General features: G+C 53.6%; 1 protein-coding gene across 1 annotated transcript in view; it reads right to left on the bottom strand.

Annotated features, from left to right (window-relative positions):
• LOC144828071 (adhesion G protein-coupled receptor E1-like) overlaps positions 1 to 26,645 on the bottom strand; it is a 561,082-nt gene that overhangs the window by 165,914 nt on the left and 368,523 nt on the right. The gene's annotated exons all lie outside the window — the stretch shown is intronic.

The following is a 26,645-nucleotide window of genomic DNA, read 5'->3' as shown; positions in this document are numbered from 1 at the left end:
GAGGGTGACAGCAGGGTGAGAGTGACAGCAAAGTGAGTGACAGCAGAGTGAGAGTGACAGCATGAGAGACAGCAGAGTGAGAGTGACAGCAGTGTGAGACGACAGCAGACTGAGAGTGACAGCAGGGTGAGAGTGACAGCAGAGTGAGAGTGACAGCAGAGTGAGAGTGACAGCATGAGAGACAGCGGAGTGAGAGTGACAGCAGAGTGAGATGACAGCAGAGTGAGAGTGACAGCAGAGTGTAAGTAGATTGTGAGAGACAGCAGAGTGTGAGAGAGAGCAGAGTGTGAATGACAGCAGAATGAGAGTGACAGCAGAATGAGAGTGATAGCATGAGTGACAGCGGAGTGAGAGTGACAGCAGAGTGACAGCAGAGTGAGAGTGACAGCAGAGTGAGAGGCAGCAGAGTGAGGGTGACAGCAGGGTGAGAGTGACAGCAAAGTGAGTGACAGCAGAGTGAGAGTGACAGCATGAGAGACAGCAGAGTGAGAGTGACAGCAGTGTGAGACGACAGCAGACTGAGAGTGACAGCAGAGTGAGAGAGACAGCAGTGTGAGAGAAAGCAGAGTGTGAGAGACAGCAGAGTGAGTGACAGCAAAGTGAGAGTGACAGCAGAGTGAGAGTGACATAGTGAGTGACAGCAGAGTGAAAGTGACAACAGAGTGAGAGTGACAGCAGAGTGAGTGACAGCAAAGTGAGAGTGACAGCAGAGTGAGAGTGACAGCAGAGTGAGAGTGACATCATGAGTGACAGCAGAGTGAAAGTGACAGCAGAGTGAGAGTGACAGCAGAGTGAGAGTGACAGCATGAGAGACAGCACAGTGAGAGTGACAGCAGAGTGAGAGTGACAGCAGAGTGAGAGTGACAGCATGAGTGATAGCAGAGTGAGTGACAGCAGAGTGAATGACAGCAGAGTGAGAGTGACAGCAGAGTGAGAGTGACTGCATGAGAGACAGCAGAGTGAGAGTGATAGCAGAGTGAGAGTGACAGCAGAGTGAGAGTGACAGCAGAGTGAGTGACAGCAGAGTGAGAGTGACAGCAGAGTGAGAGCGACAGCAGGGTGTGAGAGACAGCAGAGTGCGAGAGACAGCAGAGTGAGAGAGAAAGCAGGGTGAGAGTGACAGCAGAGTGAGGGTGACAGTATGAGTGACAGCAGAGTGAGAGTGACAACAGTGTGGGAGTGACAGCATGAGAGACAGCAGAGTGAGAGTGACAGCAGAGTGAGAGTGACATCAGAGTGAGAGTGACAGCAGAGTAAGAGACAGCAGAGTGAGAGAGACAGCAGAGTAGGAGATACAGCATAGTGGCAGAGACAGCAAAGTGAGAAACAGCAGAGTGAGAGTGGCAACAGAGTGAGAGTGCCAGCAGAGGAGACAGCAGAGTGAGAGTGACAGCAGAGTGAGCGTGACAGCAGAGCGAGAGACACAGCAGAGTGAGAGACACAGCAGAGTTAGAGAGACAGCAGAGTGAGAGTGACAGCAGAGTGACAGCAGAGTGAGAGTGACAGCAGAGAGAGAGACAGCAGAGTGAGAGACAGCAGAGTGAGAGTGACAGCACAGTGAGAGTGACAGCAGAGTGAGTGACAGCAGAGTGAAAGTGACAGCAGAGTGAGAGTGACAGCAGAGTGAGAGAGACAGCAGAGTGAGCGTGACAGCAGAGTGAGTGTTGGACTTGGGCCTTCTGGCAGGGTCACCCCTGAACTTTTTGCCTTAAATTATAGTGATTTCTGTCCTTTGCGCACTTTGACACTGTGGCGCAGTGTAAAGTGCGTGCTCTCCCTGAGTGCGTGTGTGAGATTGGCCTGCCCTCCCATAGGAATGCATGGGGAATGTCTGTGTCCCTGGTAGTTCCTGATGCGTGAGGTGTGCATGGTCAAGTTTGGTATGTGTGAACTCGGGGGAGTGAATGCTGCGAGATGGTGTATGCAGAATGTATGTGTCTAGAAGGGAAGCGCCATTTCTAGACATGGCTGTACGTGTGCTGTGAGGGTGCTGGCGTGTGATTGGCTGGACCTGGCTGGGATGCCAGGCTCCAGGAAGTCTGTGTGGGTCTGCCCCGGTGGTGAGTGGGAGATTAGCATGAGTGATGTGTGGGAGGAGTGTACCTGTGTCCTGGATGGGCTGGGTTTTCCCCACACAATGCTGGCTCCGCCCCCCTGTGGTGTGACTGATGACCCAAGCCCTGCCAGTGAATAGAATGGGTGGTTGGGCCATCAAGAGTGCTCCCGAACCAGCTGCGACTGGTTCTGCCCCCACCCTGCACCTAAAGACAAAGGGAAAAGGTGTATAAAAAGAGGCTGTGCCTAATGATTCCCCAGGGCACAGTATCAAATTAAAGGGCCCGAGGAGCCGTGTTGAGCCCCGTGGCTCCAACGTGTTGGGACATGGTATGTACTGCCAAGCCTGAGGGCCCCCACGCTGGGCAGTAGTGTTTCTTGAGCCTAGATGGCTCCCACCCGGGGCATATTTGTTTGTAGAGCCAGAGGGCTCAGTTGGGCGCAGTCCTTGTCCTGAGGGGCCAGTGAGGGCCCCTGTCGCAGATTTGTTCCCCAGCTGCCCAGCAATTAGTGGGTAGCTGCACCGTGTAGGTCTTTTCTTTTCTAGGGACATGTTCTGGACTTTGGGAGTGAGGCGCACTCCTTCATCCCTGGCCTTTCCCCAGCTGCGCAGCACTTAGTGCCAGCTGCAGCGTTTAGGCCCCCTGTCCTGTCCCTCAGCTGCCCAGCAAGTAGTGGGCAGCTGCTACGTTTAGGTCTTGGCGCAGTGGCGCAACCTGGACTTTGTGAGTTCTACGCTAAAGGTTTAGATGCTGTTATGATCTATGTCCTATTGCTTTTGGGTGTTAGGAAATGTACAATGTGTAGTATGTTTTGCGCACCCTGTGTTCTGCACCTCTGAATGTGTTGTTGATACATTATGTGCCCTGTTCCTTACACCGCTGAACGTGTGTTAATGCGTCATGTGTTCCTTACACCGCTGAATGTAGGTTCTGCATCATGTGTTTTGTCCCCAGGTCTATGCCCCTACTTGTATTGTGATACTGAGGGGGTTGTTCTTGCTAGTGCAGGTGGTGCTAGTAAGGTCCTGGTTCCCTGCGTGACCTGTTCCTAGGGTGGTTAGGATTGCGTAGGGGGGACTTACCAGTTACCAGTGGGTACTGGTTGTGTGCTGTATGTCTTATTTTGTATTACAGTGATCTTCTGTTATAAGTGATCCCAAGGGCTTGATACTAAGCTTGCCCCCTGACCAGAGTCCCAGGACCAGTGGACTCTATGGTGCCTTCCCTGCCAAATTGCTGGGACTTGTCTGATCTCCCTGGGCCCCTGGGGCCTCGCTGAAGTGTGCCTCGCTCGTTCCCCTCGGCAGCTCGTGCCGGCAGCCCGTCCAAGCCTCGAGCAGCGCCGCTCTCCCTTGAGCCGCGCCACTTCGCTGGGTCGCCCGCATCCTGCCTTCCCCCTCCTCTTCTGAGCCGCACACATTGGTCGCCCCAGAGAAACGCTTGTACCGTGCCGGCAGCCCGTCCAAGCCTCGAGCAGCGCCGCTCTCCCCTGAGCCGCGCCGCTTCGCTGGGTCGCCCGCTCAAGCTTACTAAGGAGGTCACTCGCATTATCCCGTGCAACCAGGACGGAAGGTACTGTCTGATAGGCTATGTTCTAAGTTCTAGGCCTACAAGTATTGTATTGTTATTTCTAAAAGTGCTGATTCCTGGCAGTGGTCCAGGTGGCCCTGTCTTGTAAATAATCCCTTGTAAATTCTGCCCGTGCCTCTGGCACATTGTAAAGTGTGTGTTTTATCTAATGTGTTTTGGTGTAATACAAAGGCTATTTTTATATAACCTTGTGTGGAGTTTCCTTTGTGGTGGGCCTTTGGTTGTTGTTGCTGGGGTGCGTGCGCAAATACTTAACTTACATCGCCTCCAAGTTTAGCCTTGCTGCTCGCGCCACGTTACCTAGAGGGTGAGTAGGGGTTATCTTGGCGTGTAACTCCCTTGCCCTGACTTGGGAGTGGTGGTCTCTGACTGACTTTGGCGAAAGCCCTGGCCAGCCAGGGATCCCATTTCCAACAGTGAGCGTGACAGCAGAGTGAGCATGACAGCAGGGTGTGAGAGACAGCAGAGTGTGAGAGACAGCAGAGTGAGAGAGAAAGCAGGGTGAGAGTGACAGCAGAGTGAGAGTGACAGCATGAGTGACAGCAGAGTGAGAGTGACAGCAGTGTGGGAGTGACAGCATGAGAGACAGCAGAGTGAGAGTGACAGCAGAGTGAGAGACAGCAGAGTGAGAGAGACAGCAGAGTAGGAGATACAGCAGAGTGGGAGAGACAGCAAAGTGAGAGAGACAGCAGAGTGAGAGTGCCAGCAGAGTGAGAGTGCCAGCAGAGGATACAGCAGAGTGTGAGTGACAGCAGAGTGAGAGTAACAGCATGAGTGACAGCAGAGTGAGAGTGACAGCAGAGTGAGAGTGACAGCAGAGTGAGAGACAGCAGAGTGAGAGTGACAGCAGGGTGAGAGTGACAGCAGAGTGAGAGTGACAGCAGAGTGAGAGTGACAGCATGAGAGACAGCGGAGTGAGAGTGACAGCAGAGTGAGATGACAGCAGAGTGAGAGTGACAGCAGAGTGTAAGTAGATTGTGAGAGACAGCAGAGTGTGAGAGAGAGCAGAGTGTGAATGACAGCAGAATGAGAGTGACAGCAGAATGAGAGTGATAGCATGAGTGACAGCGGAGTGAGAGTGACAGCAGAGTGACAGCAGAGTGAGAGTGACAGCAGAGTGAGAGGCAGCAGAGTGAGGGTGACAGCAGGGTGAGAGTGACAGCAAAGTGAGTGACAGCAGAGTGAGAGTGACAGCATGAGAGACAGCAGAGTGAGAGTGACAGCAGTGTGAGACGACAGCAGACTGAGAGTGACAGCAGAGTGAGAGAGACAGCAGTGTGAGAGAAAGCAGAGTGTGAGAGACAGCAGAGTGAGTGACAGCAAAGTGAGAGTGACAGCAGAGTGAGAGTGACATAGTGAGTGACTGCAGAGTGAAAGTGACAACAGAGTGAGAGTGACAGCAGAGTGAGTGACAGCAAAGTGAGAGTGACAGCAGAGTGAGAGTGACAGCAGAGTGGGAGTGACATCATGAGTGACAGCAGAGTGAAAGTGACAGCAGAGTGAGAGTGACAGCAGAGTGAGAGTGACAGCATGAGAGACAGCACAGTGAGAGTGACAGCAGAGTGAGAGTGACAGCAGAGTGAGAGTGACAGCATGAGTGACAGCAGAGTGAGAGTGAAAGCAGAGTGAGAGTGACAGCAGAGTGAGAGTGACAGCATGAGAGACAGCAGAGTGTGAGAGACAGCAGAGTGTGAGAGACAGCAGAGTGTGAGAGACAGCAGAGTGTGAGAGACAGCAGGGTGTGAGTGACAGCAGAGTGAGAGTGACAGCAGAGTGAGAGTGACAGCATCAGCATGAGTGACAGCAGAGTGAGAGTAACAGCAGAGGGACAGCAGAGTGAGAGTGACAGCAGAGTGAGAGACAGCAGAGTGAGAGTGACAGCAGGGTGAGAGTGACAGCAGAGTAAGAGTGACAGCAGAGTGAGAGTGACAGCATGAGAGACAGCAGAGTGAGAGTGACAGCAGAGTGAGACGACAGCAGAGTGAGAGTGAGAGTGACAGCCGAGTGAGAGAGACAGCAGAGTGTGAGAGACAGCAGAGTGTGAGAGACAGCAGAGTGTAAGAGACAGCAGGGTGTGAGTGACAGCAGAGTGAGAGTGACAGCAGAGTGAGAGTGAAAGCATCAGCATGAGTGACAGCAGAGTGAGAGTGATAGCATAAGCATGAGTGACAGCAAAGTGAGAGACAGCAGAGTGAGAGTGACAGCAGAGTGTGAGTGACAGCAGAGTGAGAGTAACAGCATGAGTGACAGCAGAGTGAGAGTGACAGCAGTGACAGCAGAGTGAGAGTGACAGCAGAGTGAGAGACAGCAGAGTGAGAGAGACAGCAGAGTAGGAGATACAGCAGAGTGGGAGAGACAGCAAAGTGAGAGAGACAGCAGAGTGAGAGTGCCAGCAGAGTGAGAGTGCCAGCAGAGGAGACAGCAGAGTGTGAGTGACAGCAGAGTGAGAGTAACAGCATGAGTGACAGCAGAGTGAGAGTGGCAGCAGAGTGAGAGTGACAGCAGAGTGAGAGACAGCAGAGTGAGAGTGACAGCATGAGTGACAGCAGAGTGAGAGTGACAGCAGTGTGGGAGTGACAGCATGAGAGACAGCAGAGTGAGAGTGACAGCAGAGTGAGAGACAGCAGAGTGAGAGAGACAGCAGAGTAGGAGAGACAGCAGAGTGTGAGAGAGAGCAGAGTGTGAATGACAGCAGAATGAGAGTGACAGCAGAATGAGAGTGATAGCATGAGTGACAGCGGAGTGAGAGTGACAGCAGAGTGAGAGTGACAGCAGAGTGAGAGGCAGCAGAGTGAGGTTGACAGCAGAGTGAGAATGACAGCAGAGTGAGTGACAGCAGAGTGAGAGTGACAGCATGAGAGACAGCTGAGTGAGAGTGACAGCAGTGTGAGACGACAGCAGACTGAGAGTGACAGCAGAGTATGAGAGACAGCTGTGTGAGAGAAAGCAGAGTGTGAGAGACAGCAGAGTGAGTGACAGCAAAGTGAGAGTGACAGGAGAGTGACATAGTGAGTGACAGCAGAGTGAAAGTGACAACAGAGTGAGAGTGACAGCAGAGTGAGTGACAGCAAAGTGAGAGTGACAGCAGAGTGAGAGTGACAGCAGAGTGAGAGTGACATCGTGAGTGACAGCAGAGTGAAAGTGACAGCAGAGTGAGAGTGACAGCAAAGTGAGAGTGACAGCATGAGAGACAGCACAGTGAGAGTGACAGCAGAGTGAGAGTGACAGCAGAGTGAGAGTGACAGCATGAGTGACAGCAGAGTGAGAGTGAAAGCAGAGTGAGAGTGACAGCAGAGTGAGAGTGACAGCATGAGAGACAGCAGAGTGTGAGAGACAGCAGAGTGTGAGAGACAGCAGAGTGTGAGAGACAGCAGAGTGTGAGAGACAGCAGGGTGTGAGTGACAGCAGAGTGAGAGTGACAGCAGAGTGAGAGTGACAGCATCAGCATGAGTGACAGCAGAGTGAGAGTAACAGCAGAGGGACAGCAGAGTGAGAGTGACAGCAGAGTGAGAGACAGCAGAGTGAGAGTGACAGCAGGGTGAGAGTGACAGCAGAGTAAGAGTGACAGCAGAGTGAGAGTGACAGCATGAGAGACAGCAGAGTGAGAGTGACAGCAGAGTGAGACGACAGCAGAGTGAGAGTGAGAGTGACAGCCGAGTGAGAGAGACAGCAGAGTGTGAGAGACAGCAGAGTGTGAGAGACAGCAGAGTGTAAGAGACAGCAGGGTGTGAGTGACAGCAGAGTGAGAGTGACAGCAGAGTGAGAGTGAAAGCATCAGCATGAGTGACAGCAGAGTGAGAGTGATAGCATAAGCATGAGTGACAGCAAAGTGAGAGACAGCAGAGTGAGAGTGACAGCAGAGTGTGAGTGACAGCAGAGTGAGAGTAACAGCATGAGTGACAGCAGAGTGAGAGTGACAGCAGTGACAGCAGAGTGAGAGTGACAGCAGAGTGAGAGACAGCAGAGTGAGAGAGACAGCAGAGTAGGAGATACAGCAGAGTGGGAGAGACAGCAAAGTGAGAGAGACAGCAGAGTGAGAGTGCCAGCAGAGTGAGAGTGCCAGCAGAGGAGACAGCAGAGTGTGAGTGACAGCAGAGTGAGAGTAACAGCATGAGTGACAGCAGAGTGAGAGTGGCAGCAGAGTGAGAGTGACAGCAGAGTGAGAGACAGCAGAGTGAGAGTGACAGCATGAGTGACAGCAGAGTGAGAGTGACAGCAGTGTGGGAGTGACAGCATGAGAGACAGCAGAGTGAGAGTGACAGCAGAGTGAGAGACAGCAGAGTGAGAGAGACAGCAGAGTAGGAGAGACAGCAGAGTGTGAGAGAGAGCAGAGTGTGAATGACAGCAGAATGAGAGTGACAGCAGAATGAGAGTGATAGCATGAGTGACAGCGGAGTGAGAGTGACAGCAGAGTGAGAGTGACAGCAGAGTGAGAGGCAGCAGAGTGAGGTTGACAGCAGAGTGAGAATGACAGCAGAGTGAGTGACAGCAGAGTGAGAGTGACAGCATGAGAGACAGCTGAGTGAGAGTGACAGCAGTGTGAGACGACAGCAGACTGAGAGTGACAGCAGAGTATGAGAGACAGCTGTGTGAGAGAAAGCAGAGTGTGAGAGACAGCAGAGTGAGTGACAGCAAAGTGAGAGTGACAGGAGAGTGACATAGTGAGTGACAGCAGAGTGAAAGTGACAACAGAGTGAGAGTGACAGCAGAGTGAGTGACAGCAAAGTGAGAGTGACAGCAGAGTGAGAGTGACAGCAGAGTGAGAGTGACATCGTGAGTGACAGCAGAGTGAAAGTGACAGCAGAGTGAGAGTGACAGCAAAGTGAGAGTGACAGCATGAGAGACAGCACAGTGAGAGTGACAGCAGAGTGAGAGTGACAGCAGAGTGAGAGTGACAGCATGAGTGAGAGCAGGATGAGAGTGAAAGCAGAGTGAGAGTGACAGCAGAGTGAGAGTGACAGCATGAGAGACAGCAGAGTGTGAGAGACAGCAGAGTGTGAGAGACAGCAGAGTGTGAGAGACAGCAGGGTGTGAGTGACAGCAGAGTGAGAGTGACAGCAGAGTGAGAGTGACAGCATCAGCATGAGTGACAGCAGAGTGAGAGTGACAGCAGAGTGACAGCAGAGTGAGAGTGACAGCAGAGTGAGAGACAGCAGAGTGAGAGTGACAGCAGGGTGAGAGTGACAGCAGAGTAAGAGTGACAGCAGAGTGAGAGTGACAGCATGAGAGACAGCAGAGTGAGAGTGACAGCAGAGTGAGACGACAGCAGAGTGAGAGTGAGAGTGACAGCTGAGTGAGAGAGACAGCAGAGTGTGAGAGACAGCAGAGTGTGAGAGACAGCAGAGTGTAAGAGACAGCAGGGTGTGAGTGACAGCAGAGTGAGAGTGACAGCAGAGTGAGAGTGAAAGCATCAGCATGAGTGACAGCAGAGTGAGAGTGATAGCATAAGCATGAGTGACAGCAAAGTGAGAGACAGCAGAGTGAGAGTGACAGCAGAATGTGAGTGACAGCAGAGTGAGAGTAACAGCATGAGTGACAGCAGAGTGAGAGTGACAGCAGAGTGACAGCAGAGTGAGAGTGACAGCAGAGTGAGAGACAGCAGAGTGAAAGTGACAGCAGGGTGAGAGTGACACCAGGGTGAGAGTGACAGCAGAGTGAGAGAGACAGCAGAATGAGAGTGACAGCATGAGAGACAGCAGAGTGAGAGTGACAGCAGAGTGAGACGACAGCAGAGTGAGAGTGAGAGTGACAGCCGAGTGAGAGAGACAGCAGAGTGTGAGAGACAGCAGAGTGAGAGTGAAAGCATCAGCATGAGTGACAGCAGAGTGAGAGTGATAGCATAAGCATGAGTGACAGCAAAGTGAGAGACAGCAGAATGAGAGTGACAGCAGATTGAGAGTGACAGTAGAGTGAGAGTGACAGCATGAGAGACAGCAGAGTGAGAGTGACAGCAGAGTGAGATTGACAGCGGAGTGAGAGTGACAGCAGAGTGAGAGAGACATCAGAGTGTGAGAGACAGCAGAGTATGAGAGAAAACAGTTTGAGAGACAGCAGAGTGAGTGACAGCAGAGTGAATGACAGCAGAGTGAGAGTGACAGCAGAGTGAGAGTGACAGCAGAGTGAGAGTGACTGCATGAGAGACAGCAGAGTGAGAGTGATAGCAGAGTGAGAGTGACAGCAGAGTGAGAGTGACAGCAGAGTGAGGGACAGCAGAGTGAGAGAGAAAGCAGGGTGTGAGTGACAGAAGAGTGAGAGTGACAGCATGAGTGATAGCAGAGTGAGAGTGACAGCAGTGTGGGAGTGACAGCATGAGAGACAGCAGAGTGAGAGTGACAGCAGAGTGAGAGTGACATCAGAGTGAGTGTGACAGCAGAGTAAGAGACAGCAGAGTGAGAGAGACAGCAGAGTAGGAGATACAGCATAGTGGGAGAGACAGCAAAGTGAGAGACAGCAGAGTGAGAGTGCCAGCAGAGTGAGAGTGCCAGCAGAGGAGACAGCAGAGTGAGAGTGACAGCAGAGTGAGAGTGACAGCAGAGCGAGAGTGACAGTGAAGTGAGAGTGACAGCAGAGTGAGAGACACAGCAGAGTGAGAGACACAGCAGAGTTAGAGAGACAGCAGAGTGAGAGTGACAGCAGAGTGACAGCAGAGTGAGAGTGACAGCAGAGAGAGAGACAGCAGAGTGAGAGACAGCAGAGTGAGAGTGACAGCAGAGTGAGAGTGACAGCAGAGTGAGTGACAGCAGAGTGAAAGTGACAGCAGAGTGAGAGTGACAGCAGAGTGAGAGAGACAGCAGAGTGAGCGTGACAGCAGAGTGAGCGTGACAGCAGAGTGAGCATGACAGCAGGGTGTGAGAGACAGCAGAGTGTGAGAGACAGCAGAGTGAGAGAGAAAGCAGGGTGAGAGTGACAGCAGAGTGAGAGTGACAGCATGAGTGACAGCAGAGTGAGAGTGACAGCATTGTGGGAGTGACAGCATGAGAGACAGCAGAGTGAGAGTGACAGCAGAGTGAGAGTGACAGAGTGAGAGTGACAGCAGAGTAAGAGACAGCAGAGTGAGAGAGACAGCAGAGTAGGAGATACAGCAGAGTGGGAGAGACAGCAAAGTGAGAGAGACAGCAGAGTGAGAGTGCCAGCAGAGTGAGAGTGCCAGCAGAGGAGACAGCAGAGTGTGAGTGACAGCAGAGTGAGAGTGACAGCAGAGTGAGGGACAGCAGAGTGAGAGTGACAGCAGGGTGAGAGTGACAGCAGAGGGGGAGTGACAGCAGAGTGAGAGTGACAGCATGAGAGATAGCAGAGTGAGAGTGACAGCAGAGTGGGACGACAGCAGAGTGAGAGTGACAGCCGAGTGAGACAGACAGCAGAGTCTGAGAGACAGCAGAGTGTTAGAGTCAGCAGAGTGAGTGACAGCAGAGTGAGTGACAGCAAAGTGAGAGTGACAGCAGAGTGTGAGTGACATCGCGAGCGACAGCAGAGTGAAAGTGACATCAGAGTGAGAGTAACAGCAGAGTGAGTGACAGCAAAGTGAGAGTGACAGCAGAGTGAGAGTGACAGCAGAGTGAGAGTGACATCATGAGTGACAGCATAGTGATAGTGACAGCAGAGTGAGAGTGACAGCAGAGTGAGAGTGTCAGCAGAGTGAGAGTGACAGCATGAGTGACAGCAGAGTGAGAGTGACAGCATGAGAGACAGCAGAGTGAGAGTGACAGCAGAGTGTGAGAGACAGCAGAGTGTGAGAGACAGCAGAGTGTGAGAGACAGCAGAGTGTAAGAGACAGCAGGGTGTGAGTGACAGCAGAGTGAGAGTGACAGCAGAGTGAGAGTGAAAGCATCAGCATGAGTGACAGCAGAGTGAGAGTGATAGCATAAGCATGAGTGACAGCAAAGTGAGAGACAGCAGAATGAGAGTGACAGCAGAGTGTGAGTGGCAGCAGATTGAGAGTGACAGTAGAGTGAGAGTGACAGCATGAGAGACAGCAGAGTGAGAGTGACAGCAGAGTGAGATTGACAGCGGAGTGAGAGTGACAGCAGAGTGAGAGAGACATCAGAGTGTGAGAGACAGCAGAGTGTGAGAGACAGCAGTTTGAGAGACAGCAGAGTGAGTGACAGCAGAGTGAATGACAGTGGAGTGAGAGTGACAGCAGAGTGAGAGTGACAGCAGAGTGAGAGTGACTGCATGAGAGACAGCAGAGTGAGAGTGATAGCAGAGTGAGAGTGACAGCAGAGTGAGAGTGACAGCAGAGTTAGTGACAGCAGAGTGAGAGTGACAGCAGAGTGAGAGTGACAGCAGGGTGTGAGAGACAGCAGAGTGTGAGAGACAGCAGAGTGATAGAGAAAGCAGGGTGAGAGTGACAGCAGAGTGAGAGTGACAGCATGAGTGACAGCAGAGTGAGAGTGACAGCAGTGAGGGAGTGACAGCATGAGAGATGTTGGACTTGGCCCGCAGGGCTGGTTCACCCCTGAACTTTTTGCCATATGTGTGACCCTGTGTCAGTGATTTTTGGGTCTCTGCGCACTTTCCCTGGGTCCCAGAGTGAAAGTGCGTGCGTGTAGCATGGCTGGCCTGCCCTCCCATAGGAATGCATAGGGAATGTGTGTGTCCCTGGTAGTTCCTGATGCGTGGGGAGTGCAGGCTCGAGTTTAGTATGTATAAACTCGTGAGAGTGAATGCTGCGAGATGGTGTCTGCGGCATGTATGTGTCTAGAAGGGAAGTGCTACTTCTGGACATTGAGATATGTGTGCAGTGAGGGTACTGGAGCGTGATTGGCTGGAGCTGGCTGGCATGCCAGGCTCCAGGAAGTCTGGATGGGTCTGCCCAGTGGTGAGTGGGAGATTAGCATGAGTGATGTGTGGGAGGAGTGTACCTGTGTCCTGGATGGGCTGGGTTTTCCCCACACAATGCTGGCTCCGCCCCCCTGTGGTGCGTCTAACGACCCTAGCCTCCCCAGTGAAAGAAATGGGTGGTTGGGCCATCAAGAGTGCTCCAAAGCCAGCTGAAACTGGTTTTCCCCCCACCCTGCACCTTAGACAAAGGGATTTTACAGTATAAAGAAGGGGCTGTGTCCCCATGAAAATGTTCTGCTTTTGGATCCTGCCAGAGGGGGCTGTTGCTGCTGCTGGGGCCAGGAGGACCGCCACTTGGGGTGTCTCCCTGCCTGGAGACCCAGTGTGCTGGCTCTGGCCCAGCCTTGCCCCCCTGCCTGCCTCCAGCCCCTGCTGGAGCTTGTGCTGTGCCTGCAGCACTAAGAGCGCTGCTCTCTGCCCTTCAGCGCTGGGGAGCGCTGGAATCCCTTGCTTAGCGCTTGAGAGCGCTTTATTTGGCCCGGTGGCGCTTGGGAGCGCCTTTTCTTAGAGGCTAGCGCTGCTAGCGCTTTGAGAGCCAGCCGGTGCCCACCCGACATCAGCCCGAAATTGCGGTGCCTAGCGAGTGCCTACCTCGCTTTATATTTGCTTTGGCGGCGCGGGTGCCACCCCGCTCCTTGCCGCTTTGTTTGCCCGTGATTTATGTGGATCACGAGGGAGGCCACTCCTCGGATCATGGGAGCCCGCCTGCCTGCCTAAAGCGAGCCGCCGCGCTGCCCGCGGCGACCCGGAAGTCCCGCCTCCCTACCCCCAGGGCCGCGCTGCCATTGGCGGCCCCAGAGGAAGTCAGGCGGATTGCTACCTGACGAGGCCAGGCGGGAGACTGAGGAATCAGCCGGCGCGTCATAGCCCGGCCGCGCTGGGATTGGCCCAGGCGGTCGAGCCCCCCTGCCGCGTCATCGGAGGAGTGGAGGGACAAGAGACGCGAAGGAAAGAGCCCCGCCGTCCCCGAGGGGAGAGGAGTCCCGCGCTGTGGCGAAGACACCCGGTGAGTGGCAGAGAAGGGAGAGGGGCGTCGGGACACATTGTCGGTGTCCGCCCCTCCCCCGCAGCGCGACCTCGCGCCTGTAGTTGTTGAGGCGGCCAGTATCTCCCGAGTTCCCCGAGAGGGACTCCAGCGAAAGGGGGCATTTCTGGGCAATTCGAGTCCCCAAGAGGGGGACTCCAACCCGAGCCAGAGAGGCTCTTGCTACCATTTGTTTCCCGAGTCCCCCAGAGGTGGGGACTCCCACAGAAGCGCCCCACGTGGTCGAGGGTCCCCCGTGAGGGGCCCCGACGCCCACATCCTTGTTGAGGAGCCCAGAGAGGCTCCTGGGGGCCATTTGTTCTTTGAGCCCAGAGAGGCTCTGAGGGTGCCATTCCCCCGTGAGGGACCCCAACAGCCCAGTGAGGCTGCACCTTTTTGGTTTTGAGCCCTGAGAGGCTCGAGGTGGCAGATTGCTTTGTGAGCCCAGAGAGGCTCATTGCCCATTCTTGTTACGAGCCAGAGAGGCTCCGAGAGGGTCATTCGCTTTGAGAGCCCAGTGAGGCTCCGCAGTGCTACAGTGGTGGTTCTTGAGCCCAGAGAGGCTCCAACGTTGCCCTAACTTTCCCTGCACCAGTTGCCCAGCACTTTGTGGTCAACTGCTACGTTTAGGCCCTGACATTGGGACACAGGGACTGTCACAGGTGGTGACTGATCTAAGTTTTGCGCAATGTTATTGCTACACCTCTGAATGTTAATGCATCATGTGTTTTGTCTTTACACCCCTACAGGTAGTGTGACATGTAGGTGGTTGTTTTTCTCCCTAGTACAGGTGGTGCTAGTGAGGTCCTGTTACCAGTGATTACTGGTTGTGTGCTCTATTTTTATATTGTGTGCTACACTGATTTTACTTTCTACAGTGCTATTTCTGAAAGTATTATTTCTAAAAGTGCTGATACCCCTGACAGTGGTCCAGGTGGCCCTGTCTTGTACATATCCCCTGTAAATTCTGCCCGTGCCTCTGGCACAGTGTAACAAGATGTGTGTTTTATCTGATGTATATTTATTATAACACAAAGGCTATTTTTATATAACCTTGTGTGGAGTTTTCCTTTGTAGTGGGCCTTTGGTTGTTGTTGCTGGGGTGCGTGCGCAAATACTTAACCTACATCGCCTCCAAGTTTAGCCTTGCTGCTCGCGCCACGTTACCTAGAGGGTGAGTAGGGGTTATCTTGGCGTGTAACTCCCTTGCCCTGACTTGGGTGTGGTGGTCTCTGACTGACTTTGGCGAAAGCCCTGGCCAGCCAGGGATCCCATTTCCAACATTGGCGGCAAGCGGTGGGATAAGGATTTGTGTTTGCGTTGTACCACAGTAGCGGCTGGCCGCACTTCAAAGCTCTACATGTTTAGATAACCACATTTTGGGGATTATTGTTGTTGGTAAAATTCCATTGTTTCTTCTCCTGAAGATTGTCATTTTATAATTGTGTTCAGTGCATTTGTCCCCCGCCCTGCTTCCAGAGTTTGGTACCTGTGTCACTTTTGGTCAGGTTGAGAAGTCAGGGGTGGTAGAAACTGCCTTACCGATCCAAGGGGAGGGTGTGTGTGGATGAATGGTGTGTTTCCCTGGACGCATGAGTGAGTTCTTTTTTTAAGGAGAGTGTGGAAGTTTTGGAATTGTGTACTCCTACTTCAGATTGCTAGATCCCTTGTGTTGCACGTGTCTGTGAACATCCTGTCAAGATGGAATCTCCTTTTAACCTTTGTGGCCTGTTTAAGTACAGTGTGCATGAGTTGGTACGGTTATGTAAGGAGAGAGACATCCCAGTGAGTGAGTCAGACACCCAGTCCAAGCTTAGGGATAACATGATCCTGTGGCAGAAGAGTGACTGGGAGCGTGAGCACAGTGAGAGAGAGAGGGCCCGGGCCGCACACCATGAGGGTGGTGGGTCTGAGGGGAGCCCTGAAGAGTCTGATGTGGAGAGTGAGTTTGACAGTGGATGGGCGCCAGCAGAGAGTGAGTACCCCCTAGATAGGGAGTCCCTTGCTGGGTCCAGTGTCAGATGTAGCACCCCATCCCTTTCCCTGTCCCCAGAGGAGTGGTTGGATAGGAGAGAAGAGAGGGAGCACCAGCTGGCCATGGAGAAGCTCCAGTTAGAGTATGCCAGAGAGATGGCGCAGCTGGGTGTGAATGAGCGGACTGCAGAGGCTGAGAGGGCCTTGGCCAGGGAGAAGATAGCCCTAGAGTGTAGGTTATCCCCTGAGCGCAGTCTTAATTTTCTGGATCCCCCAGGGAGGGTTGAGTCCAGTGGTGGCAGCTATTTAAATCCCAGTCTGGTACCTGCTTCCCCAGAGGAGGAGAATAGGTTGAGGTTTAGGAACCTCAGGAAACCATCTCATCAGTCTTGGGAAGATTTTGAGGATGACTGTTGTGGAGCCCTGTGTGATTGGGTACGGGAGCCCACGAAATGTGATTGGGACATATTGTTCGATATGTTTCTCAGAGAGCAGTTGCTCAGTTGTTGTTCACCAGGGTTGCGCCAACACCTGTTAGGGTGTGGATTGTCTGAGGCATGTGAGCTTGCAGAGGAAGCAGACCGCTGGGAAAGGGCCAGAGGTTCTGTAGAGTCATTGGTGAGTGAGTCCAAAAGAAGTGGTTCAGGTATCTTCCAGCCCAGCGTGGTGGAAGAGGCTCAGTGTAGCCCAGCTAGGTCCCAGTATAGTGAGAAGGGTGTAGGGGCTGACTACCTGGCTCAGTGGAGCAGGAGTCAGTGGGTGGCTGAGAGCCCCCAGAGGCCCGAAGCCCTGTCTCAGAACCTGGGTGGTTTCTTGAGGGAACACCAGGTTGGGGACCTAGGCTGTCCTGTTAGCCCATTTGAGGAGGATCTCCTAGTGAGTAGAGGACCTGGAGCGTCTGTAACCAGAGCTTCTGTGGTTCTAGAGGCTGGCAGTACCGCTCCGGTAGGGAGGGTACAGGAGTCCAGCGTGAGGAGTGATTGGGGGATGAGTTTCCCAGTGGATGCACCAGTGGACCAGAGACTAGCCAGTTGGGCTAGATCTTCTTGGAGGGACCCGGGTGGTGCCACTTCTGGTCTGGGGGATCATCACGCACTGTCAGGTGGACAGAGGGCGGGAGATCTGCGCCAGACAGACAGTCACACAACAGATGTGTCATTTGTTAGCCTCAGGGGGATTGTGTGTGAGTCCCCAGAAGTCCTGGAGTGCCAGGCAATTGTTCCACCAAAGGTTTTAGACCGGAGGTTGGATGGCCAGGTTCAGGGTCAGCCTGACCTGAAGGGTAGGACGACTGTAACCAGTGTCCTGACCGGTTCTTCTTCCAGAGGAACTTCTCCAGTTGGGAGAGGGCAGACCTCTGGAAGGGGGTGCAGAGGGTGGGAGAGCCCACCTCTGACCCCGGTGCGACCTGAGGGGTTAAACCCTAGGTTGGAATGGCGTTCTAGGTGTCCCCCTCGCACGGGGAGTAGGAACCCTAAAAGAAGAGGTAAGGGGAGGAGAGCCTTCCCTGAGACTCCTGGTCCGCCTGAGGTTGTAGACCCTAGGCTGGAGCACCAGTGGCAGTCTAGCCCTGTCTTGCAGACAGGAAGAGTGGAGAGTGGCTACTATGTGCCAGGGGTTACTACCCCCCACTTCGTGAGTAGGCAGGAACCAGTGGCACCTGGGTGGCCTAGGGCCTGGTCCTGGCCGCGGACAGCTGAGGAGTACCAGTGGGGTAGTCCAGCTGGTCCTTACAGTAGCTTTAGAAGGAACCCTAGGGGTTCACCGTGGCATAGAACAGGAGGGTGTCCCGGCAGTGGCGGGCCTGCGTCCGTGTTCTATCGCCCCAAGCAGGGAAGTCCATCACGGTGGTGATTGTTCTCCTCTGCGTTTTGGCTGGAAGGGGGTTGTGTTGGACTTGGCCCGCAGGGCTGGTTCACCCCTGAACTTTTTGCCATATGTGTGACCCTGTGTCAGTGATTTTTGGGTCTCTGCGCACTTTCCCTGGGTCCCAGAGTGAAAGTGCGTGCGTGTAGCATGGCTGGCCTGCCCTCCCATAGGAATGCATAGGGAATGTGTGTGTCCCTGGTAGTTCCTGATGCGTGGGGAGTGCAGGCTCGAGTTTAGTATGTATAAACTCGTGAGAGTGAATGCTGCGAGATGGTGTCTGCGGCATGTATGTGTCTAGAAGGCAAGTGCTACTTCTGGACATTGAGATATGTGTGCAGTGAGGGTACTGGAGCGTGATTGGCTGGAGCTGGCTGGCATGCCAGGCTCCAGGAAGTCTGGATGGGTCTGCCCAGTGGTGAGTGGGAGATTAGCATGAGTGATGTGTGGGAGGAGTGTACCTGTGTCCTGGATGGGCTGGGTTTTCCCCACACAATGCTGGCTCCGCCCCCCTGTGGTGCGTCTAACGACCCTAGCCTCCCCAGTGAAAGAAATGGGTGGTTGGGCCATCAAGAGTGCTCCAAAGCCAGCTGAAACTGGTTTTCCCCCCACCCTGCACCTTAGACAAAGGGATTTTACAGTATAAAGAAGGGGCTGTGTCCCCATGAAAATGTTCTGCTTTTGGATCCTGCCAGAGGGGGCTGTTGCTGCTGCTGGGGCCAGGAGGACCGCCACTTGGGGTGTCTCCCTGCCTGGAGACCCAGTGTGCTGGCTCTGGCCCAGCCTTGCCCCCCTGCCTGCCTCCAGCCCCTGCTGGAGCTTGTGCTGTGCCTGCAGCACTAAGAGCGCTGCTCTCTGCCCTTCAGCGCTGGGGAGCGCTGGAATCCCTTGCTTAGCGCTTGAGAGCGCTTTATTTGGCCCGGTGGCGCTTGGGAGCGCCTTTTCTTAGAGGCTAGCGCTGCTAGCGCTTTGAGAGCCAGCCGGTGCCCACCCGACATCAGCCCGAAATTGCGGTGCCTAGCGAGTGCCTACCTCGCTTTATATTTGCTTTGGCGGCGCGGGTGCCACCCCGCTCCTTGCCGCTTTGTTTGCCCGTGATTTATGTGGATCACGAGGGAGCCCACTCCTCGGATCATGGGAGCCCGCCTGCCTGCCTAAAGCGAGCCGCCGCGCTGCCCGCGGCGACCCGGAAGTCCCGCCTCCCTACCCCCAGGGCCGCGCTGCCATTGGCGGCCCCAGAGGAAGTCAGGCGGATTGCTACCTGACGAGGCCAGGCGGGAGACTGAGGAATCAGCCGGCGCGTCATAGCCCGGCCGCGCTGGGATTGGCCCAGGCGGTCGAGCCCCCCTGCCGCGTCATCGGAGGAGTGGAGGGACAAGAGACGCGAAGGAAAGAGCCCCGCCGTCCCCGAGGGGAGAGGAGTCCCGCGCTGCGGCGAAGACACCCGGTGAGTGGCAGAGAAGGGAGAGGGGCGTCGGGACACATTGTCGGTGTCCGCCCCTCCCCCGCAGCGCGACCTCGCGCCTGTAGTTGTTGAGGCGGCCAGTATCTCCCGAGTTCCCCGAGAGGGACTCCAGCGAAAGGGGGCATTTCTGGGCAATTCGAGTCCCCAAGAGGGGGACTCCAACCCGAGCCAGAGAGGCTCTTGCTACCATTTGTTTCCCGAGTCCCCCAGAGGTGGGGACTCCCACAGAAGCGCCCCACGTGGTCGAGGGTCCCCCGTGAGGGGCCCCGACGCCCACATCCTTGTTGAGGAGCCCAGAGAGGCTCCTGGGGGCCATTTGTTCTTTGAGCCCAGAGAGGCTCTGAGGGTGCCATTCCCCCGTGAGGGACCCCAACAGCCCAGTGAGGCTGCACCTTTTTGGTTTTGAGCCCTGAGAGGCTCGAGGTGGCAGATTGCTTTGTGAGCCCAGAGAGGCTCATTGCCCATTCTTGTTACGAGCCAGAGAGGCTCCGAGAGGGTCATTCGCTTTGAGAGCCCAGTGAGGCTCCGCAGTGCTACAGTGGTGGTTCTTGAGCCCAGAGAGGCTCCAACGTTGCCCTAACTTTCCCTGCACCAGTTGCCCAGCACTTTGTGGTCAACTGCTACGTTTAGGCCCTGACATTGGGACACAGGGACTGTCACAGGTGGTGACTGATCTAAGTTTTGCGCAATGTTATTGCTACACCTCTGAATGTTAATGCATCATGTGTTTTGTCTTTACACCCCTACAGGTAGTGTGACATGTAGGTGGTTGTTTTTCTCCCTAGTACAGGTGGTGCTAGTGAGGTCCTGTTACCAGTGATTACTGGTTGTGTGCTCTATTTTTATATTGTGTGCTACACTGATTTTACTTTCTACAGTGCTATTTCTGAAAGTATTATTTCTAAAAGTGCTGATACCCCTGACAGTGGTCCAGGTGGCCCTGTCTTGTACATATCCCCTGTAAATTCTGCCCGTGCCTCTGGCACAGTGTAACAAGATGTGTGTTTTATCTGATGTATATTTATTATAACACAAAGGCTATTTTTATATAACCTTGTGTGGAGTTTTCCTTTGTAGTGGGCCTTTGGTTGTTGTTGCTGGGGTGCGTGCGCAAATACTTAACCTACATCGCCTCCAAGTTTAGCCTTGCTGCTCGCGCCACGTTACCTAGAGGGTGAGTAGGGGTTATCTTGGCGTGTAACTCCCTTGCCCTGACTTGGGTGTGGTGGTCTCTGACTGACTTTGGCGAAAGCCCTGGCCAGCCAGGGATCCCATTTCCAACAAGAGACAGCAGAGTGAGAGTGACAGCAGAGTGAGAGTGACATCAGAGTGAGAGTGACAGCAGAGTAAGAGACAGCAGAGTGAGAGAGACAGCAGAGTAGGAGATACAGCATGATGGGAGAGACAGCAAAGTGAGAAACAGCAGAGTGAGAGTGCCAGCAGAGGAGACAGCAGAGTGAGAGTGACAGCAGAGTGAGAGTGACAGCAGAGCGAGAGTGACAGTGGAGTGAGAGTGACAGCAGAGTGAGAGACACAGCAGAGTGAGAGACACAGCAGAGTTAGAGAGACAGCAGAGTGAGAGTGATAGCAGAGTGACAGCAGAGTGAGAGTGACAGCAGAGAGAGAGACAGCAGAGAGAGAGACAGCAGAGTGAGAGACAGCAGAGTGAGAGTGACAGCAGAGTGAGAGTGACAGCAGAGTGAGTGACAGCAGAGTGAAAGTGACAGCAGAGTGAGAGTGACAGCAGAGTGAGAGAGACAGCAGAGTGAGCATGACAGCAGAGTGAGCGTGACAGCAGAGTGAGCATGACAGCAGGGTGTGAGAGACAGCAGAGTGTGAGAGACAGCAGAGTGAGAGAGAAAGCAGGGTGAGAGTGACAGCAGAGTGGGAGTGACAGCAGAGTGAGAGTGCCAGCAGAGGAGACAGCAGAGTGAGAGTGACAGCAGAGTGAGAGTGACAGCAGAGCGAGAGTGACAGTGGAGTGAGAGTGACAGCAGAGTGAGAGACACAGCAGAGTGAGAGACACAGCAGAGTTAGAGAGACAGCAGAATGAGAGGGACAGCAGAGTGACAGCAGAGTGACAGTGACAGCAGAGAGAGAGACAGCAGAGTGAGAGACAGCAGAGTGAGAGTGACAGCAGAGTGAGAGTGACAGCAGAGCGAGTGACAGCAGAGTGAAAGTGACAGCAGAGTGAGAGTGATAGCAGAGTGAGAGAGACAGCAGAGTGAGAGTGACAGCAGAGTGAGAGTGACAGCAGAGTGAGAGTGACAGCAGGGTGTGAGAGACAGCAGAGTGTGAGAGACAGCAGAGTGAGAGAGAAAGCAGGGTGAGAGTGAGAGCAGAGTGAGAGTGACAGCATGAGTGACAGCAGAGTGAGAGTGACAGCAGTGTGGGAGTGACAGCATGAGAGACAGCAGAGTGAGAGTGACAGCAGATTGAGAGTGACAGAGTGAGAGTGACAGCAGAGTAGGAGATACAGCAGAGTGGGAGAGACAATAAAGTGAGAGAGACAGCAGAGTGAGAGTGCCAGCAGAGTGAGAGTGCCAGCAGAGGAGACAGCAGAGTGAGAGTGACAGCAGAGTGAGAGTGACAGCAGAGCAAGAGTGACAGTGGAGTGAGAGTGACAGCAGAGTGAGAGACACAGCAGAGTGAGAGACACAGCAGAGTTAGAGAGACAGCAGAGTGAGAGGGACAGCAGAGTGACAGTGACAGCAGAGAGAGAGACAGCAGAGTGAGAGACAGCAGAGTGAGAGTGACAGCAGAGTGAGAGTGACAGCAGAGCGAGTGACAGCAGAGTGAAAGTGACAGCAGAGTGAGAGTGACAGCAGAGTGAGAGAGACAGCAGAGTGAGCGTGACAGCAAAGTGAGCGTGACAGCAGAGTGAGCATGACAGCAGAGTGAGCGTGACAGCAGAGTGACAGCAGAGTGAGAGCAGAGTGAGAGTGAGAGCAGAGTGAGAGTGACAGCAGAGTGAGCGCAGAGTGAGAGTGACAGCAGAGTGAGAGTGACAGCAGAGTGAGAGTGACAGCATGAGTGACAGCAGAGTGAGAGTGAAAGCATGAGAGACAGCAGAGTGAGAGTGACAGCAGAGTGTGAGAGACAGCAGAGTGTGAGAGACAGCAGAGTGTGAGAGACAGCAGAGTGTAAGAGACAGCAGGGTGTGAGTGACAGCAGAGTGAGAGTGACAGCAGAGTGAGAGTGAAAGCATCAGCATGAGTGACAGCAGAGTGAGAGTGATAGCATAAGCATGAGTGACAGCAAAGTGAGAGACAGCAGAATGAGAGTGACAGCAGAGTGTGAGTGGCAGCAGATTGAGAGTGACAGTAGAGTGAGAGTGACAGCATGAGAGACAGCAGAGTGAGAGTGACAGCAGAGTGAGATTGACAGCGGAGTGAGAGTGACAGCAGAGTGAGAGAGACATCAGAGTGTGAGAGACAGCAGAGTGTGAGAGACAGCAGTTTGAGAGACAGCAGAGTGAGTGACAGCAGAGTGAATGACAGTGGAGTGAGAGTGACAGCAGAGTGAGAGTGACAGCAGAGTGAGAGTGACTGCATGAGAGACAGCAGAGTGAGAGTGATAGCAGAGTGAGAGTGACAGCAGAGTGAGAGTGACAGCAGAGTTAGTGACAGCAGAGTGAGAGTGACAGCAGAGTGAGAGTGACAGCAGGGTGTGAGAGACAGCAGAGTGTGAGAGACAGCAGAGTGATAGAGAAAGCAGGGTGAGAGTGACAGCAGAGTGAGAGTGACAGCATGAGTGACAGCAGAGTGAGAGTGACAGCAGTGAGGGAGTGACAGCATGAGAGACAGCAGAGTGAGAGTGACAGCAGAGTGAGAGTGACATCAGAGTGAGAGTGACAGCAGAGTAAGAGACAGCAGAGTGAGAGAGACAGCAGAGTAGGAGATACAGCATGATGGGAGAGACAGCAAAGTGAGAGACAGCAGAGTGAGAGTGCCAGCAGAGGAGACAGCAGAGTGAGAGTGACAGCAGAGTGAGAGTGACAGCAGAGCGAGAGTGACAGTGGAGTGAGAGTGACAGCAGAGTGAGAGACACAGCAGAGTGAGAGACACAGCAGAGTTAGAGAGACAGCAGAGTGAGAGTGACAGCAGAGTGACAGCAGAGTGAGAGTGACAGCAGAGAGAGAGACAGCAGAGAGAGAGACAGCAGAGTGAGAGACAGCAGAGTGAGAGTGACAGCAGAGTGAGAGTGACAGCAGAGTGAGTGACAGCAGAGTGAAAGTGACAGCAGAGTGAGAGTGACAGCAGAGTGAGAGAGATAGCGGAGTGAGCATGACAGCAGAGTGAGCGTGACAGCAGAGTGAGCATGACAGCAGGGTGTGAGAGACAGCAGAGTGTGAGAGACAGCAGAGTGAGAGAGAAAGCAGGGTGAGAGTGACAGCAGAGTGGGAGTGACAGCAGAGTGAGAGTGCCAGCAGAGGAGACAGCAGAGTGAGAGTGACAGCAGAGTGAGAGTGACAGCAGAGTGAGAGTGACAGCAGAGCGAGAGTGACAGTGGAGTGAGAGTGACAGCAGAGTGAGAGACACAGCAGAGTGAGAGACACAGCAGAGTTAGAGAGACAGCAGAGTGAGAGGGACAGCAGAGTGACAGCAGAGTGACAGTGACAGCAGAGAGAGAGACAGCAGAGTGAGAGACAGCAGAGTGAGAGTGACAGCAGAGTGAGAGTGACAGCAGAGCGAGTGACAGCAGAGTGAAAGTGACAGCAGAGTGAGAGTGATAGCAGAGTGAGAGAGACAGCAGAGTGAGAGTGACAGCAGAGTGAGAGTGACAGCAGAGTGAGAGTGACAGCAGGGTGTGAGAGACAGCAGAGTGTGAGAGACAGCAGAGTGAGGGAGAAAGCAGGGTGAGAGTGACAGCAGAGTGAGAGTGACAGCATGAGTGACAGCAGAGTGAGAGTGACAGCAGTGTGGGAGTGACAGCATGAGAGACAGCAGAGTGAGAGTGACAGCAGATTGAGAGTGACAGAGTGAGAGTGACAGCAGAGTAGGAGATACAGCAGAGTGGGAGAGACAATAAAGTGAGAGAGACAGCAGAGTGAGAGTGCCAGCAGAGTGAGAGTGCCAGCAGAGGAGACAGCAGAGTGAGAGTGACAGCAGAGTGAGAGTGACAGCAGAGCAAGAGTGACAGTGGAGTGAGAGTGACAGCAGAGTGAGAGACACAGCAGAGTGAGAGACACAGCAGAGTTAGAGAGACAGCAGAGTGAGAGGGACAGCAGAGTGACAGTGACAGCAGAGAGAGAGACAGCAGAGTGAGAGACAGCAGAGTGAGAGTGACAGCAGAGTGAGAGTGACAGCAGAGCGAGTGACAGCAGAGTGAAAGTGACAGCAGAGTGAGAGTGACAGCAGAGTGAGAGAGACAGCAGAGTGAGCGTGACAGCAAAGTGAGCGTGACAGCAGAGTGAGCATGACAGCAGAGTGAGCGTGACAGCAGAGTGAGAGCAGAGTGAGAGCAGAGTGAGAGTGAGAGCAGAGTGAGAGTGAGAGCAGAGTGAGAGTGACAGCAGAGTGAGCGCAGAGTGAGAGTGAGAGCAGAGTGAGAGTGAGAGCAGACTGAGAGCGACAGCAGAGTGAGAGTGACAGCATGAGAGACAGCAGATTGAGAGTGACAACAGCGTGAGACAGCAGAGTGAGAGAGACAGCAGAGTGAGAGACAGCAGAGTGAGAGTGACAGCAGAGTGAAAGTGACAGCAGAGTGAGAGTGACAGCATGAGAGACAGCAGAGTGAGAGTGACAGCAGAGTGAGACAGCAGAGTGAGATAGACAGCAGAGTGAGAGACAGCAGAGTGAGAGAGACAGCAGATTGAGAGAGACCATAGAGGGAAAGAGACAGCAGGGTGAGAGAGAAAGCAGGGTGAGAGTGACAGCAGAGTAAGAGTGACAGCATGAGAGACAGCAGATTGAGAGTGACAACAGCGTGAGACAGCAGAGTGAGAGAGACAGAAGAGTGAGAGACAGCAGAGTGAGAGTGACAGCAGAGTGAAAGTGACAGCAGAGTGAAAGTGACAGCAGAGTGAGTGACAGCAGAGTGAGAGTGACAGCAGAGTGAGTGACAGCAGAGTGAAAGTGACAGCAGAGTGAGAGTGACAGCATGAGAGACAGCAGAGTGAGAGTGACAGCAGAGTGAGACAGCAGAGTGAGATAGACAGCAGAGTGAGAGACAGCAGAGTGAGAGAGACAGCAGATTGAGAGAGACCATAGAGTGAAAGAGACAGCAGGGTGAGAGAGAAAGCATGGTGAGAGTGACAGCAGAGTAAGAGTGACAGCATGAGTGACAGCAGAGTGAGAGTGACAGCAGAGTGAGAGTGACAGCATGAGAGACAGCAGAGTCAGAGTGACAGCAGAGTGAGAGTGATATCAGAGTGAGAGTGACATCAGAGTGAGAGTGACAGCAGAGTGAGAGACAGCAGAGTGTAAGTGACAGCAGAGTGAGAGAGACAGCAGAGTAGGAGAGACAGCAATGTGGGAGAGACAGCAAAGTGAGAGAGACAGCAGAGTGAAAGTGCCAGCAGAGGAGACAGCAGAGTGAGAGTGACGGCAGAGTGAGAGTGACAGACAGCAGAGCAAGAGTGACAGTGGAGGGAGAGTGACAGCAGAGTAAGAGACACAGCAGAGTGAGAGACACAGCAGAGTGAGAGAGACAGCAGAGTGAGAGTGACAGCAGAGTGACAGCAGAGTGAGAGTGACAGCAGAGTGAGAGACAGCAGAGTGAGAGACAGCAGAGTGTGAGTGACAGCACAGTGAGAGTGACAGCAGAGTGAGTGACAGCAGAGTGAGAGTGACAACAGAGTGAGAGTGACAGCAGAGTGAGAGAGACAGCAGAGTGAGCATGACAGCAGAGTGAGAGTGACAGAATAGTGAGAGTGACAGCAGAGTAAGCGCAGAGTGAGAGTGAGAGCAGAGTGAGAGTGACAGCAGAGTGAGAGTGACAGCAGAGTGAGAGTGACAGAATGAGAGACAGCAGAGTGAGAGTGACAGCAGAGTGAGACAGCAGAGCGAGAGACAGCAGAGTGAGAGACACAGCAGATTGAGAGAGACCATAGAGTGAGAGTGACAGCAGAGTGAGAGTGACAGCAGAGTGAGAGTGACAGCAGAGTGAGAGACACAGCAGAGTGAGAGACACAGCAGAGTGAGAGAGACAGCAGAGTGAGAGTGACAGCAGAGTGACAGCAGGGTGAGAGTGACAGCAGAGTGAGAGACAGCAGAGTGAGAGACAGCAGAGTGAGAGTGACAGCAGAGAGAGAGTGACAGCAGAGTGAGTGACAGCAGAGTGAGAATGGCAACAGAGTGAGAGTGACAGCAGAGTGAGAGAGACAGCAGAGTGAGCATGACAGCAGAGTGAGCGTGACAGCAGAGTGAGCATGACAGCAGAGTGATCGTGACAGCAGAGTGAGAGCAGAGTGAGAGTGAGAGCAGAGTGAGAGTGACAGAAGAGTGAGAGTGACAGCAGAGTAAGCGCAGAGTGACAGTGAGAGCAGAGTGAGAGTGATAGCAGAGTGAGAGTGACAGCAGAGTGAGAGTGACAGAATGAGAGACAGCAGAGTGAGAGTGACAGCAGAGTGAGACAGCAGAGTGAGATAGACAGCAGAGTGAGAGAGACAGCAGAGTGAGAGTGACAGCAGAGTGACAGCAGAGTGAGAGTGACAGCAGAGAGAGAGACAGCAGAGTGAGAGACAGCAGAGTGAGAGTGACAGCAGAGTGAGAGTGACAGCAGAGTGAGTGACATCAGAGTGAAAGTGACAGCAGAGTGAGAGTGACAGCAGAGTGAGAGAGACAGCAGAGTGAGCGTGACAGCAGAGTGAGCGTAACAGCAGAGT

This window comes from Lissotriton helveticus, chromosome 4_1, assembly GCF_964261635.1.
Source record: "Lissotriton helveticus chromosome 4_1, aLisHel1.1, whole genome shotgun sequence".
In the NCBI taxonomy this organism is placed as follows: domain Eukaryota; kingdom Metazoa; phylum Chordata; class Amphibia; order Caudata; family Salamandridae; genus Lissotriton; species Lissotriton helveticus.
The sequence above is the reverse complement of the archived record's forward strand: the minus strand, read 5'-3'. Positions and strand labels throughout refer to the sequence as shown.